The 14,115-nt window shown below is 32.5% G+C and overlaps 1 long non-coding RNA gene across 8 annotated transcripts; it reads left to right on the top strand.

Annotated features, from left to right (window-relative positions):
* Positions 1–7,642: 7,642 nt before the first annotated feature.
* LOC145132210 (uncharacterized) lies at positions 7,643–11,503 on the top strand. 8 transcript variants are annotated; one of them, XR_013717913.1, is made up of 7 exons: positions 7,643–8,294; positions 8,426–8,528; positions 9,205–9,662; positions 9,753–9,787; positions 9,884–9,892; positions 10,222–10,324; positions 11,178–11,503. It is a non-coding gene; the product is annotated as an uncharacterized LOC145132210 (long non-coding RNA). The 8 variants fall into 8 exon arrangements; XR_013717911.1 differs by lacking the exon at positions 9,884–9,892 and having other exon boundaries at positions 7,644–7,774; positions 7,879–8,294; XR_013717907.1 differs by lacking the exon at positions 9,884–9,892 and having other exon boundaries at positions 7,649–8,294; positions 9,205–9,410; positions 9,561–9,662.
* Positions 11,504–14,115: the final 2,612 nt, after the last annotated feature.

Here is a 14,115-nt window from a genome sequence, read left to right as displayed (position 1 = left end):
TTCAGACTTTTAATTCCTTAAATACGACAGTTCTTTAAAAAGATACTGCCTAACTGACAATTTGTATATTTTCAATCCTTCAATTCCTTGTGAAAATAGAGTGAAGTGTAATGATCATCAACTTCTTTCCTAGTTTCTTCTCCTTGGTCAGAAAATTCTGATACAGTCTCCTTGACTCTCTTTTTCTTTTTGAATTCGCTTTTAAGACAAACGAAACTTTGAGATAAAAAATAAAAGTAAAAATAAACTTAGCACACAATAGAAATAACTAAGAAATAAAAATAAATTAAAAATTCACTCAAAATAAAAAATAAAATATTTTTGGATTTTAAATTTTTCTGAAAAAGAAATAAAAACAGAAATAAACATATTTTTGGATTTTTTAAAATTCTATGATTTTTTTTGTTTGATTTTTTAATTCTCCCCCTAAATTTGTGCATAGAGGAAAAATATGAACAAATTTAACAAAAACAAAAAATAATAACTAAATTTAAAACTTTTTGGGATCAAAATTGTCAAGCAATTCAATATCGTTTATCAGCACACACATGCATGAATAGCTCTGGTCAATCACCAATATTGTGATCCACTTAAACACAACGGATATTGACAACTTGGACAGATTATAAGTGACGAGACATTGTGATTATATACCTAAATAATATTCCTAAATAGACCATTTTGCTGACGACGACCAAGGATATTGTTGTCCACTTAAATTCAGCAGCGAGATCTACAGACAACCTTTAGTTAATTCATTTTTAAGCTCACTAGAACGTGTTCCCTAGTTCACGACATACCCTAGCAATCAAGGAATTCCAAAGAGCTCTTTACTTTAGGTGACTGCTCAATTATTTGAGAGAGAAGATAGATATAGAGATGCATATGTTGTATCTCAGGTCGGATCTCTTCCAATCACGCAGAGGGACAACATATGATTGACATAGATAGAGGGTTAGAGAGATAGAAAGGTGTATATGCTGTGTCCCAGGTCAGATCTTCCAATCACGCAAAGGGGACAGCTTGTGACTGACATAGATAGATAGAGAGAAGCATAGATAGAGATGTATAGAAATAGAGGTGCATATGTTGCGTCCCAGGTCGGATCTTCCGATCACGCAAAGAGGGCAACATATGACCGACAGAGAGGATAAGAAAGAAAAAAACAATTTCACACCGACCTACTTTATCAGAACCCCCCCCCCCCAGTCACCCTATCAGCACCAGAATTAAGGACATTAGTCCGTACATCGAAGAAATGTTGAGCCAAAGTTCTAGATGATAAGTAACTTTAATGTATCTTGTAGGATCCCTTGTTTATCTCACTGCTCAATCTATCCAAGCGTCGTATGATCAGTCCAAATGAAACTATCTAAGTCCAGACGAGTTAACATTGTCTAGTCTTTTCTTTGTCAGTTGTGTTTAGTCCTTTAGTGTGAAATCATTCGTACCTACCAGCACATTGAACACAGAGTCTAAACAATTTAGCCTTAGTGCATTACACACCTCTCATATTGCCCTTTAGCACTAAACTTCATATCACTTCCCAAAAATACTTATGAAAGAAAACATTTTTTTTGTATTTTTGATTTTATAATTTTTTTTGTATTTTGATTTCTCCCCCTTAATTTGGGCATGGGGAAGAAAGAAAATAAAATAAATGCGCAAATTTTAAAAAAATTGTCTTCAAAACGAATCATTTTATGAAAAACATAAAAGTATCGAGAAGAAAACTCAAACCGTAATTCAACGATTGAAGTTGCATCCAGATGATCTGAGAACAGCACGCAGAGGCAGCAACACATTCAACCTTAGTTGCATTTCAATTCCGGAACAGATTCAAAAAGTCTTCACATCATTAAGTACAATCCCCATTTGTGATCCTCTTTTTTCTTCCTTTCCCGCAAAGGAAACATAATCTCAATGAAGATTCTGAATGTCCTATAGATGAGAGATGTCTCTTATCATGTGCCTGGAATAGCCACTATCAACAGATCGAAGTCTGATGATATTCCTCTATAGCTGCTCCAGCACAGAGTGCGGGATTAGTTGCTTTTCGAAACCCAGTCCATTTTGAAGCTGGGTTGACCTTTATCATCTACACAAGGTACTCTCTCTCTCTCTCATGACGTATCCTATTTATCAGATACAGAAGATGAAGAAATGTTAGAATCATTAGATGATTTGGGAGTATGAACCTTTGGTACCCATCTGTAGTCGGGTTTAACCCATTTCTTGTTTGATCGGATGGATGCCTCAGCACTCATTTTGAACTTGAAACCGACCGCCGAGATGACTTCGACCTAACCGATCTTGGTCTAACATAACCATCTCTTGAATTTGGCATCTTGACTGACATTCCCTTCTTGTTCTTAGGAGATTGATTCTTGCCCTTCTTAGCATTGCAGTCACCATTGTGTGAATGTGACCTCGAAGAATTTCTTTTAGAGAATCTCCCTCTTGGCATGTTCTGCCAACCTTGTTTATAGTAGGGAACATATTCACGATTTGGACAATTTCTGGCAATGTGCGCAGGTGTTCCACAGAGGAAACATGTTTGTTTCTTCACGTAGAAGTTGTTTTTGTCTGTCCCTGGTAGCGTACCCATGTCTTGTGTCTGATTGTTCCCACAAGCACACTTACAGCAAGTAGTCTGTTTCGCTTGTTTTGGTGGCTTGTATTTACCAATACCAAGTTTATTAGAAGTAACAAAATCAGAATCAACAGATTTAGAGTTCAAAGAGACATTGGTTTGACAGTTAACAGAATTAACAGAATTAGAATTATTTATGTTCCCCTTTTTTCTCGTCTTGCACTACTTTACCTGCACATGAAGTAGAAGCATTAGTATCATTCACCTCAATATTCTCATTTGGGTCGGATTGTTCAGTTTTAACTGAAGTTGGTACAGGGGCGGGCCAAACTGAGCAGGTATCTATACCTCATTGGATTCAAGGGGCGGGGTATAGTTATCATTGAAGGGAGGTGGAACACTGTGATACCCTAGACCCTTATTCTGGTTATCTTTAAATTTTAATTGTTTTTTCAATCATGGACTCAACTTTCTTACTTGACACATCAAACTTTTTAAAATTAAAGTCTGCATTTTAAAACTTATTTTTTAATGTGTTAAGCTCGGCAGTTAGACTGACAATCTTTTCTTGAGCATAGTGATAGTGTTCACATTTAGTGTTGTATTCTTCTTGAAGTTTTCTAAAGTCCTTGGTTTAGGCCTCTAATTGATTTTTCAAGGGTTTTTGGTCCTTTCTGATAGTATATCATTCATATTTAAGGTCCTCAATTACCCTAATTAATAGCTCATGTTGATCACGATAATGTTTAATTTTAGCTTCACAAGACTGAGAGCATAAGTTTTCACTTACTTTGGTGATTGAAGAACTCATTATTCACCAAAAAGAATAACTTACCAAAAATAGAAGTGATTTTGAAAACAAGAAAAAGCCCCTTTGACTTGAAACCTCGAAAGTCAAACTTGAAAGTCAAACTTAAAAAGTCAAACTTGAAAGTCAAACTTAAAAAGTCAAACTTGAAAGTCAAACTTAAAAGTCAAAACTGAAAGTCAAATGTCAAATTTGAAAGTCAAAAGTCAAACTTGAAAACTTGAAAGTCAAATGTCAAATTTGAAAATCAAAAGTCAAACTTGAAAGTCAAAGATGAAATTCAAAAATTTTGTCCAAAAAGAATAACCTTGACCGAAAACGAAAATTTCTAGACCGAAAACGAAGGTTTTGGACCAAAAACAAGACTTTTGAGCGAAAATTAAATTTTTGGACCGAAATCGCGAGGCCTCTCAACCAAACCGAGAAGGCTCGTACCGAGAACAGTGGACCGAAATCGCGATGCTTCTAATTTTGACCGAGAAGTCTCGCACCGAAATCTCTGAACCGAGATCCGAACCGAAAACGTGCGAGCAGTAAACAACCGACCAAGAACTCCGAGGCTTTGGACCGAGAACGAGGCCGAGGACTTCGCTGCTGACCGTGAACGCTGCTGGCTCCGAGATCTTCTAGGGTTTGACCGAGGATCGAGGACAGCCGCCGGTATCTCGCAAATTTCGACCAAAATCACCCAAAACTTGACAAAAACACGGGATTTTCAAAACTTTAATGCCAAACTCGATCAAAACTCCAAAAATATGAAGAACACGAAAATCAAACAACCAAAAATTCGTCCAAAACAATTCAAAAACACCCGGAAATCCAAGAAAAAATCCAAGAAACTCTTAATATCTTGCCAATTCGATTAATACCGATCCAAGCTATGATACCAATTGTAAAACCCAAAATGCTACGATGTATCAATCGGATTCACTTGATGGTGCGGAATCCCAATCAAGTGAATTAGACAAGACGAAATATAGAATAAGAACAAAATGATTAATCTTCAATGCACACTATTATTGAATAGTCGGGTACATAAGATTCTTGATTACACTTGATTCTCTATTGATTTCACTTCAAAACACATTCTTAGCTTATGGCAGCCCGCAAAACGTCCCACACTCTTTACAAGGCTCAAATGACACTATTTATACCTAGACCTAATAACCAATGCCCAAGCCCAAAACCCAAACAAAACAATATAAAGCCTAACCGAAATCACATGTGATTTCGGTCCAAACAACACCAAAACACGGTGTTTGCGGTCCTAGACCGAGAATTCTAAAAGCTTATGAAAAGCAAAGTATAAACCACAATTTATGACCTAACATACCTTGAGGATCACAAATGGCCGCCAGGCCAAGGTGGAGACTCCTATAGTAAAGGAGCCGAGCTTTTCCTCCTCCCAAACTACTATTCCTTCTCGTTTTTCATTTTTTATTTCCCCCATCTCCAACTATATTATTTCAACTTATTTAATGTTTCAATCTAGCACGACATGACATATTTAGAATTTATAAACCCTAAACCTAGCAACCTGATACGAACTCGACACCAAAATAAATGGGTTAACATTATACGAAATAAAACAGGCCAGGTTAGAGTCAAACTATCTTAACCCGTTTAAGTTTCAACGCGATACAACATGACACATTTGTCACCCTTAGCTAAAATATACCTCTGGAGTGTTTTTATGATGCATGACACATTTTAGCAAAAATGTGTAATTTACTGGAAATTTTACTATGGCGGGTTTGAAGATAATTATTTGTTCATGAGTTTGAAATTCGAAAAATAAACTAGGAGATGAAATTTTAATACCTTACAAATTGCTTAGAGGGTCACTCTTGGACCACAATTCCATTAAGAATAAGACACACAATTCTATTAAAGTATTGTCGAATAATTTATCAGATGATGGCTACAATTTTATATATTAAAGTAATTAAGGAGACATAACATGAGATGTCAAAAGGTTGATTCATATGTTTTCTAAAACTAGAATACGTTCTAAAGTGAAGTGTTTTTATAGACGTAGACAGTATTTACGAAAATTGCAATTGCATTGTCTTATATGTGGTAGAGATCACATTGCAAATGAATATAGTAGCACTAGACGAATATCCGCGCGTTGCGCGAAATAAAATTATACGGTTAAATTTTTTGTAATCATACGTTATTGAAAATATTTATATCATTTTCATTAACTAAAATAATAATAATTGCATTTAGTTGATGCAAAATTATTATTAATTTGCACAATAAATAATATAACAGTTATTAAATTCAAATCATTTAATGGTCTCTACTCATGCTTTATGTATGTATAAAATTAGTTGTGGTGACTTAGTAAGACATGTGGAAGATATGATGAATAAATTATTGACCCATATTTAAATTATCGCACTACTCCAGGGCATGATGCATAGCCTTATATTTACATCGATGGGTTATTCGGGCATGAAACCCTCGTTAAGGAAGTTCTCTTTCCAAAAAAAAATAGTTATAGTACTCACTATTTTAATTAACTATTGTTATAATTTATTAAATTGTAAATTTTTTTGATGATGTTTTAATTTCATCATGAATATTATTTAAATTATCAACCACTATTCGTAATGTAACATAATTTATTTTATAATTTCATGTTATTTTTAACTACTATTATTATAAATTAATTTAAAAACAACTTAATTGAATTTTAGTTATTATATTTATGGTATTTAGTAATTTCCTTTCAACTATTTTAAAAAACATATGTTGGATTTTTATTACTTTAGTTTTTAAACTTTATACAATATTTTTAAGTTTGTTTGATATATTAATTTTGGTTATGCATTAACATTATATTGAAGTTAACAAATTTAGTATTCCATATTGATAATTCAAAAAGTCTTCAATTTATGATAATGTTTATAATTAACAACATATTTAAGTTAATAAATTAAATATATTATGTGGAAATATGAAGAGTTAGGAGTTTCAAAATGATGTGGTAAAAGAAAAAATGTTCCCTAAATTATTTAAATTATGAGCCACTGTTTGTAATGTAACATAATTTAATTTACAACTTTATGCTATTTTTATTTATTATTATACATTAATTTAAAAAAAACTTAATTGAGTTTTAGTTATTATAAAAAATAGTTTTTCGACATCTTTTCGTTAATTCGACTTTTAGATTTAAGATTTTTTATATTTATCGTATTTAATATTTTTCTTTTAACTATTTTAAAAACATATATGTTGGATTTTTAAAACTTTATTTGATATTTTAGTTTAGGTTTTAATTTTTAAACTATATTTTTAAGTTTATTTAATATATTAATTTAAGTTATGTATTTAACACTATATTGAAGTCAACAAATTTAGTATATCATATTGATAATTCAAGAAGCCTTTCATTTATGATAATGTTTATAACTAATAACATATTTAAGTTAATAAATTAAGTGAATTATATGGAAATATGAAGAGTTTGGAGTTTTAAATTGATGTGGTGAAAGAAAAAAATACTTCCTTTATAGTATACTATGATATAATGATATGATGATGATACTTTTTAAGTTGCATAGCTTGAAATAAACTTCATAAGCAGAATTTTTCCGACAAAAATTTTTCGATGGAAAAAATATGTCGAAATTCTCTGATAGAATTCCTATAGGATGGTGACAAAAAATAAAATCATAATTTAGCTCCAAAATACCGACGAAAAATAAAGTAAAATATGTTTTTATTATGGATAGTAAATATCAGATACATTGCTAATATAGATGAAATCAAGTTATTGCTAGTATGGATTATATATATATATATATATATATATATATATATATATATATATATATATATATATATATATATATATATATATAGTTATGTAAACATATAAAATTGATTGCTATAATAGATAAAAAAAAATATATAGTATGTTGTTTTATGGATTAAATTGATAATATGTTCTTTCAAGTAAAGTACACTGCTATTATAGTTTAAAAGTGAAATAAATTTACTAACTATATGTACTATATATTTGTGTTACTATTTTTAGGTACAAAAGTTGTGAGTACAACTTCAAAGCATAGAAAAAGCCATCCATCAAACTCAACTTGATATACAAAATGAGATGGAACTAAGACAAACTCAATTGTGTTTGCGAACACAACAAATGCACCTCAACAAGATATATGTCAAATTTATATACATATTAAAAAGGACCAAAGTAAGGAATAGTGACCTCGTGCTAATTTGCGTAGGAATCGGAAGTCTTTTTGACCATTTTTGAATTTCTATCTGCAGTCACCGCCTCTGTAACCCAATCATATTAGGATCAGTGTGACCAGGGTCACCGCCTTGATTTCGTTATCCTTTCAGTACTTTCAATTACCCTTCCGTTCTCACTCTTCGTATCCACCGCTTCTCGCTTCCTCTTCACCACCGATCCAGACTGACCCGTTTTTCTACTTGCTCCATGTAGGTTTTTCCCTGCTTGCGTTCTGACCTCCACCGCCTCCTCTCACTTCCGCTGTCGTGCTTTGGAATTCCGGTAGCTAATCTTATCGGCTTCCTCTATCCTTCATTGACACCCATCTCCACCGCCTCACAGTAGTCGGTTGGCCGAGGAAGTAGTGAGGCGGAGGAGAGGGAGGGTAGGTGGCCTGTCTGTAACACCGGTGGCCATGTTACCACCGCTCCCCTCTTCTGCAATTTCTTGTCGGCCCAGTTGATTCAGAAAGGAAGAAATAGAGGTTTTATTTAACTGTGTTTTTAGGTGACCGCCTCAAATTGAGTAATATTGTTGTTCAAGATTGTGTGTGTTTTGAAAGACTAGAAAATAACGCCCAAGATAGAGAGACTGGACGAGGTCAAAAGGGAAGCAGGAAGAAACAGAAGGTTCGTCGGATCATGAATCCGACTTCCAAAATTGCAGTTTCGATTCGTTTAATTTTTCTTTAATAATTGTTCTTGGAATTATCTATATACGTTTGTTTGTAAAGTATTGTGATTTCTGGGGCATGTATCAGGTTGATGGAAGTCACATCGGTGCTCATGGAACTCTTGAGATTCAGGTTCGTTGCGAATCCCTCTCTAATTCATCTGCTCATTATCCCTACGTTTTTATATCAGGTATGTGTCGATTACTCCCTGAATTTTGTTTTGCTTTTATAACTCATGGCAACGAGACTACCTGTTATAGTTACTACAGCATTCAAGTTTGTGTGTAACTGTTGATTAACATTACAGAAATTTAAAGAAACTCATAAAGCAAAGTAGGTGATCCATAAAATGCCTGAAAAATAAAAGATTTTTTTTAAATTGTCCTTTGTTGATTTGGCTATGCCCTTGATAATCAACATATGTAAGGATAATGTTACATATAAATATATACATATAAATCCTAAAATTTATTCCATAAATTATATTTCAGTCTCATCGGAATCAACAAATAAACCCCTTTCTAAAAGGTTTGAATGGCTAATAAAATACCTGATACACACCAAACATAGTCGTATTCGTTTGTGTTGTATTGGTCTTGGATAAGAATAGAATCAGAATCCCGAAACATCATGGAGTAACACAATAACAGGAAAACACAAAGGGTATAACGGTCTTTACATTAACACAAACAAAAAACTTATGTGTAGTTAGAACAACAGTTTTTTTTAATAGGGTAGAAGATTATATAAATCATGTGATCCTACTAATTATATATGGCCTTCGAATTCATTATCTTCCAATCTAATTGTACTATAATAATTGCTATTTTTTTGCTTAATTGTAACTCATTGATTTCATCATTTAGATAATGAAATATTCATCCGCTTACTGAGGGCTCCCAGTTGAGAATCAAAACACAGCGGTTGCGATGACAACACTGAGGAATCATTTCAATCGAACAAAGAATTTCCCTTTTGTGAAGAGAATTTCAGAGTTCCATGTGTTGCTTTTGTTGTTCTTGGCTGATGGATTTGAGTCTACATGTCAAAAAAGATGTGAAAAGAGTTGCAGGTTAAGATGGAAAACAAAGATCATTATCGCAATTAACAGCAACATCTGATTCATTAGTAACATAGACAGCACTAACAATCCATTGTAGTGTTCGGTTTAATTTGTTTCTGATTTCAGAAATCTTAAATTTAAGTTTTTTGTTTTATTTAGGGGACAATTTATCAAAGGGATGTTAATCACATTGAAAACCGTAGACCAAAGGTTACAGTTTATATTTATTTGTTTCATAACCTAGACCAATTTTCAACAAGGGTAAGTATGAATGTATTATCAGTTTACAAATTTTTGCTGAAATTATTTTGTTTCTATGGTAACATGTGTTTTTATTATGGTTTATTTCAGAATTGGAACATATTCTCCCTGACATCCTCAACCAGGTCCATATATCTCATTATTTTCAATCAGATTTCATTTTTAATTTTTGCTGATAATATCAACTTTGTTTTTTATTTTTTTTATTGTAACTGGACCAGATAATATGGGTAGGTTCAGAAAGTTAGCAAGCAGAGAACTTCCAGAGGCGATGAAACAGTCCTTACATACATTAATTACAGTTTTTTTTTTTTCAATTAAATTACAATTTTTTCGGTGTTTTTTTCGTATAAAGGTCGAAAAAAATATTTTTTTCCGGTCCTTATTCGAGTTTTTTTTAACGTTTTTGGTCCCTGTCCTATGTTTATTTAATTATTAAATTGTGGAGGTATCCCTGCACTTATTGGTTTTTTTGTTACTTGGCTCCTCCATGTTATCTGTTTTTTTTAATTACATTTATGGAATGCTCATTATACGTTTGTTGAAATCTATGTTGTAGGTCCGACGAATAATTAGAAGGTTGGTTATGAGAATATATGTGTCTCTACAAGTAAGTGTGTGGTGCAAAAAAAGGAAGATCGTGAACAATGAAATAGGAAAAGGTAAAAAACTTTATTTGTTAACTTTGACTTTTACGTTATACAACACGTTGGATTTAAATGTATAATATATAAAAAAAAAATATAAACCATTGCATATATAATCCTTTTTCTCATAAAAAAATAATTAAGGGTTCAACAAAAGGATTTTAGCACATTTACTAATATTTAGTAATACAAACTCCCCTGTACATTTGATATTTCTAACCATAAGAGTGATGTTGTACTTTCTTAAAAATAAACTGGGCAAATGTAATCTATCATGGGATATTTTCTTTTAAATATGTCAAATAAATAAAATAAACAAGTCAAACCATATGAAAGTAATCTAATAAAATAATGAAATAGTTACAAGTTTCAAAATCGTTTTATTACAAAAAAGCATCCTAAATTATTTTATTAAAAAGTTAGTTTAAACTTCAACATTGCCCAAAATATAATGTGTTTTATGTAGTTTCCCTAATAATAATTGTGTTTAATATAAATAAAAATCAAAAAATTTATTCAACTTTTATTACCGAATTCCAATTTATTTTATCAATTCAGAATATACCCATTGAATCATGATTTTTTCTATTTGGCTTTGTATTCTTTTTGAAGTTCTCATGGTTTTCCTTCTCCTATAAAGTTAAAAGCAAATGGCCTGATTATTTATCTATACATGTGTATTTTTGCTGATTCAAACCCAAATCAGTTTGCACTTTTCACCCTTATTTGAGGTTCTCTTACCCTTTCATTGTGTTTTATTTTTTAATTTAACTTTTTTATTAAAAACTTAATGTAAATAAATAGCAAACTACTTTTATTTCCTGTTAAGCTTCTGTAATAAGGTGATGGAAGCGGTGACTTGCAACAGAGAACTGGAAATTATCAGAACAAAATGGCGGTGGGGGATTTTGATCCTGAAGCGCTATACGTGGTGGCAACATCTGAGGAGAACATGTGGAACAATTGACACTTTACACCATTGGATAATAAGATTGCCACACTAAGATGATAAATTATGTGTCTTTTTGTATTTACAAATCACTTAATGGCCTTATAATATTCTTTTCAAAGCCGTTTGTGGTAAATTTCGGTGATATGCTGGAGCAATGGAGCAACTGTATTTTGGTATAAGTACATGTTATAAATTTGCATGGTTTTGACTTTTAAGAGCAAATGAATATTTAACTTTGGTTATCTAGAATGAGTGGAAAAGTAATATACAAAATGTAAAAAAAAAAAAAACAAAACAAAAAAATTAATTTTTTCTTTTTTGGGTTAGCAATGTTGCTACATTTTTTAAACAAGATCCACAAAAATCTGTGTCTTAACTTATCATTTTAAAGCATTGTAGTTGCAAAATCAATTAATTACAGCATCATATTTTTGTTTTTATTTATTTTTGAAATATTCGGTTTTGAAAATCTACTAATTATGTCATCCTACTTTCACATCTGACCCCGCAACGCGGGGTCACTTACCTAGTTCAAATTAAAAAACAACCGTCGGTACTTGTGAGACAATTCAAACTACTCGGCAATCCATCAAATAATTCTTAGTTTTATATTTTTAAACATTTGGTTAAACACTTATAAGTATTTGACACTTTTATGGCATTAGGCAATTTTATAAGTGTAATGTATTGAGTTTTTTCTATATTTTTGGTAGAAAAATACAATTTTTTTTACAAACATTATTTTTTTTTATAGTTTTTCTTGTTAGAAAAAAGTATCTTTAGGGATGAAAATATCTATAACTAAAAATTAAATATTTGCATCAGAAATAGGTAGGAAAAAGTCAAACACTGTCAACCTGGTGTATATGTCTAAAATCCGCCAAAAATGTCAAAGGTGGTCAACCCATATCTGTCGGAAAATGGGTATTCTAAATACACCCGATTAAAAACCATCTTAAGAGTCAAAATGGTTTTGACTTGTCTTAATCCAATTTGATGGGACCGATGATTAATTTACATAGTAATAAGATGGGCAGTAGAAGTCTCGGTCATAGTGATGTCTTTATTACCGGTAATAAAGTAAATAAATAAATAAATAAAATATCTAACTTACTTACGTTTCCTTTATTAATTTATTAAATTTTTTATTTATGACCCTTGAACATATATTTACCTTTTAATTTACACCTTCAACTGTTAAATATTGGAATTGTCATATAATATATCAAATTTATTTTGCATACTTACATAATTCAATTTATTTTTTATCACTACATAATCAATTTTATTTTGTATAATATCTCAATTTATTATAGGGATTTTCATATAATATTTCTAACTTTTAAATTTTCTTTAAGTATTAATATTAGCGAGATATCAATCGGGCAACGAACCTAACGAACATGAATTAAGATTTGTTCATATTAGTTTATTTAACCTTAAACGATAAATAATGATCACGAACAATAAAAAACATAATATGATATTTTTCACAACTATAATAAATAAAATTATCATTTTCATTTACCACCGTTTTGTCAAACACTGTCGTATTTTAATTTTATTAATTATCAGAGACATCAACTACATGAATATTACAATTATTACGTGGTGCATTCGATGGAATATATGCATTAAGTCGAGCATTATACAATATTTATCATCTAGCAAAACGTTCAGGTCTGTGGTGACACCAAAGTGACAAAACTGTAGGCACTGGATGTGATTCTTGTAAATCAAGTTTTACGTAAAGGCCATTATGAACCAAGTCGATAAAAAATATGGCCATTATAAAAAATAGACGATTACACCATATGTAACAACCAAAATTTTCAAACAAATTTAAACTTTTTCGAATACAACACAAATCCATTAAGTATTACAAAAAGGTTCTCAATTAGTTTATTATCAGAGTATCCCAGAAACATCAACATAAAAATGAGGAGCGGTACGATCACGCCTTCGCCTTGCCACGATCTCCTGAAGTAACTGAAACAATACACTGAAACTGTAAGCCCGAAAGCTTATTGAGTTACCCCCAAAATACCAGCCACAGAACCATACACATATCAAATCATATCATAATACAGAACAGCCATGCATATCGAGTCTACAGTGTGACTGGTCCGCCCGCACCGGGCCTTCAGTCCACCTGGTCCACTCTCTGAGTCTACAATATGACTGGTCCGCCCGCACCGGGCCTTCAGTCGGTCTGGTCCACTCCCCGAGCCTCGGCACGTTTGGACCGCCCTCCTGGGGCCTTCTGCCTATCCGGACCGCTCGCTGGGCCTACAGTCTATCCGGTCCGCCCTGGGTATGTTGGCCTACAGCACAAAGCAGGACCCGCCTCAACCCAACCTCAGTCAAACCACCATGTGCACATAAAACAGTCAATCACATAATAATCCCCAGACAAACCGATCTATCAGATCAAACAGCATAACATCATCCTAACCAGGATACCGACCTAACCGGTCACTAACATAACATTACCCTATACACCAGAATACCGACCTTAACCAGGTCACTAACATAACATTACCCTATATACCAGGATACCGACCTCAACCAGGTCACTAACATAATACCATCCTAATTACCAGGATGCAGACATAGCAAATCAATACATATCAAACAAATACCCGGATTCCCATCCGATAAAGGGCCGACCTTGGTGCCTTAGACCCTGTTGATATAGTGAGGATAACGCACCTTGCAACTGCCGAACCGAATCACGAAAGCACAAACCCGAAGCACTGCCTCCAACTTCAACACCTATCATCATCAAAGATCCAAGACATAAATATCCAAAAATTACCATAATACCCCTGAAGGTCAAACTGGTCAAAGTCCA

Source organism: Lactuca virosa, chromosome 8 (assembly GCF_052849685.1).
Source record: "Lactuca virosa cultivar CGN04683 chromosome 8, Lactuca_virosa_CGN04683_v6, whole genome shotgun sequence".
Taxonomy (NCBI): Eukaryota; Viridiplantae; Streptophyta; class Magnoliopsida; order Asterales; family Asteraceae; genus Lactuca; species Lactuca virosa.
Note: the sequence above shows the minus strand (reverse complement) of the source record. Positions and strands in the feature narration are given on the sequence as shown.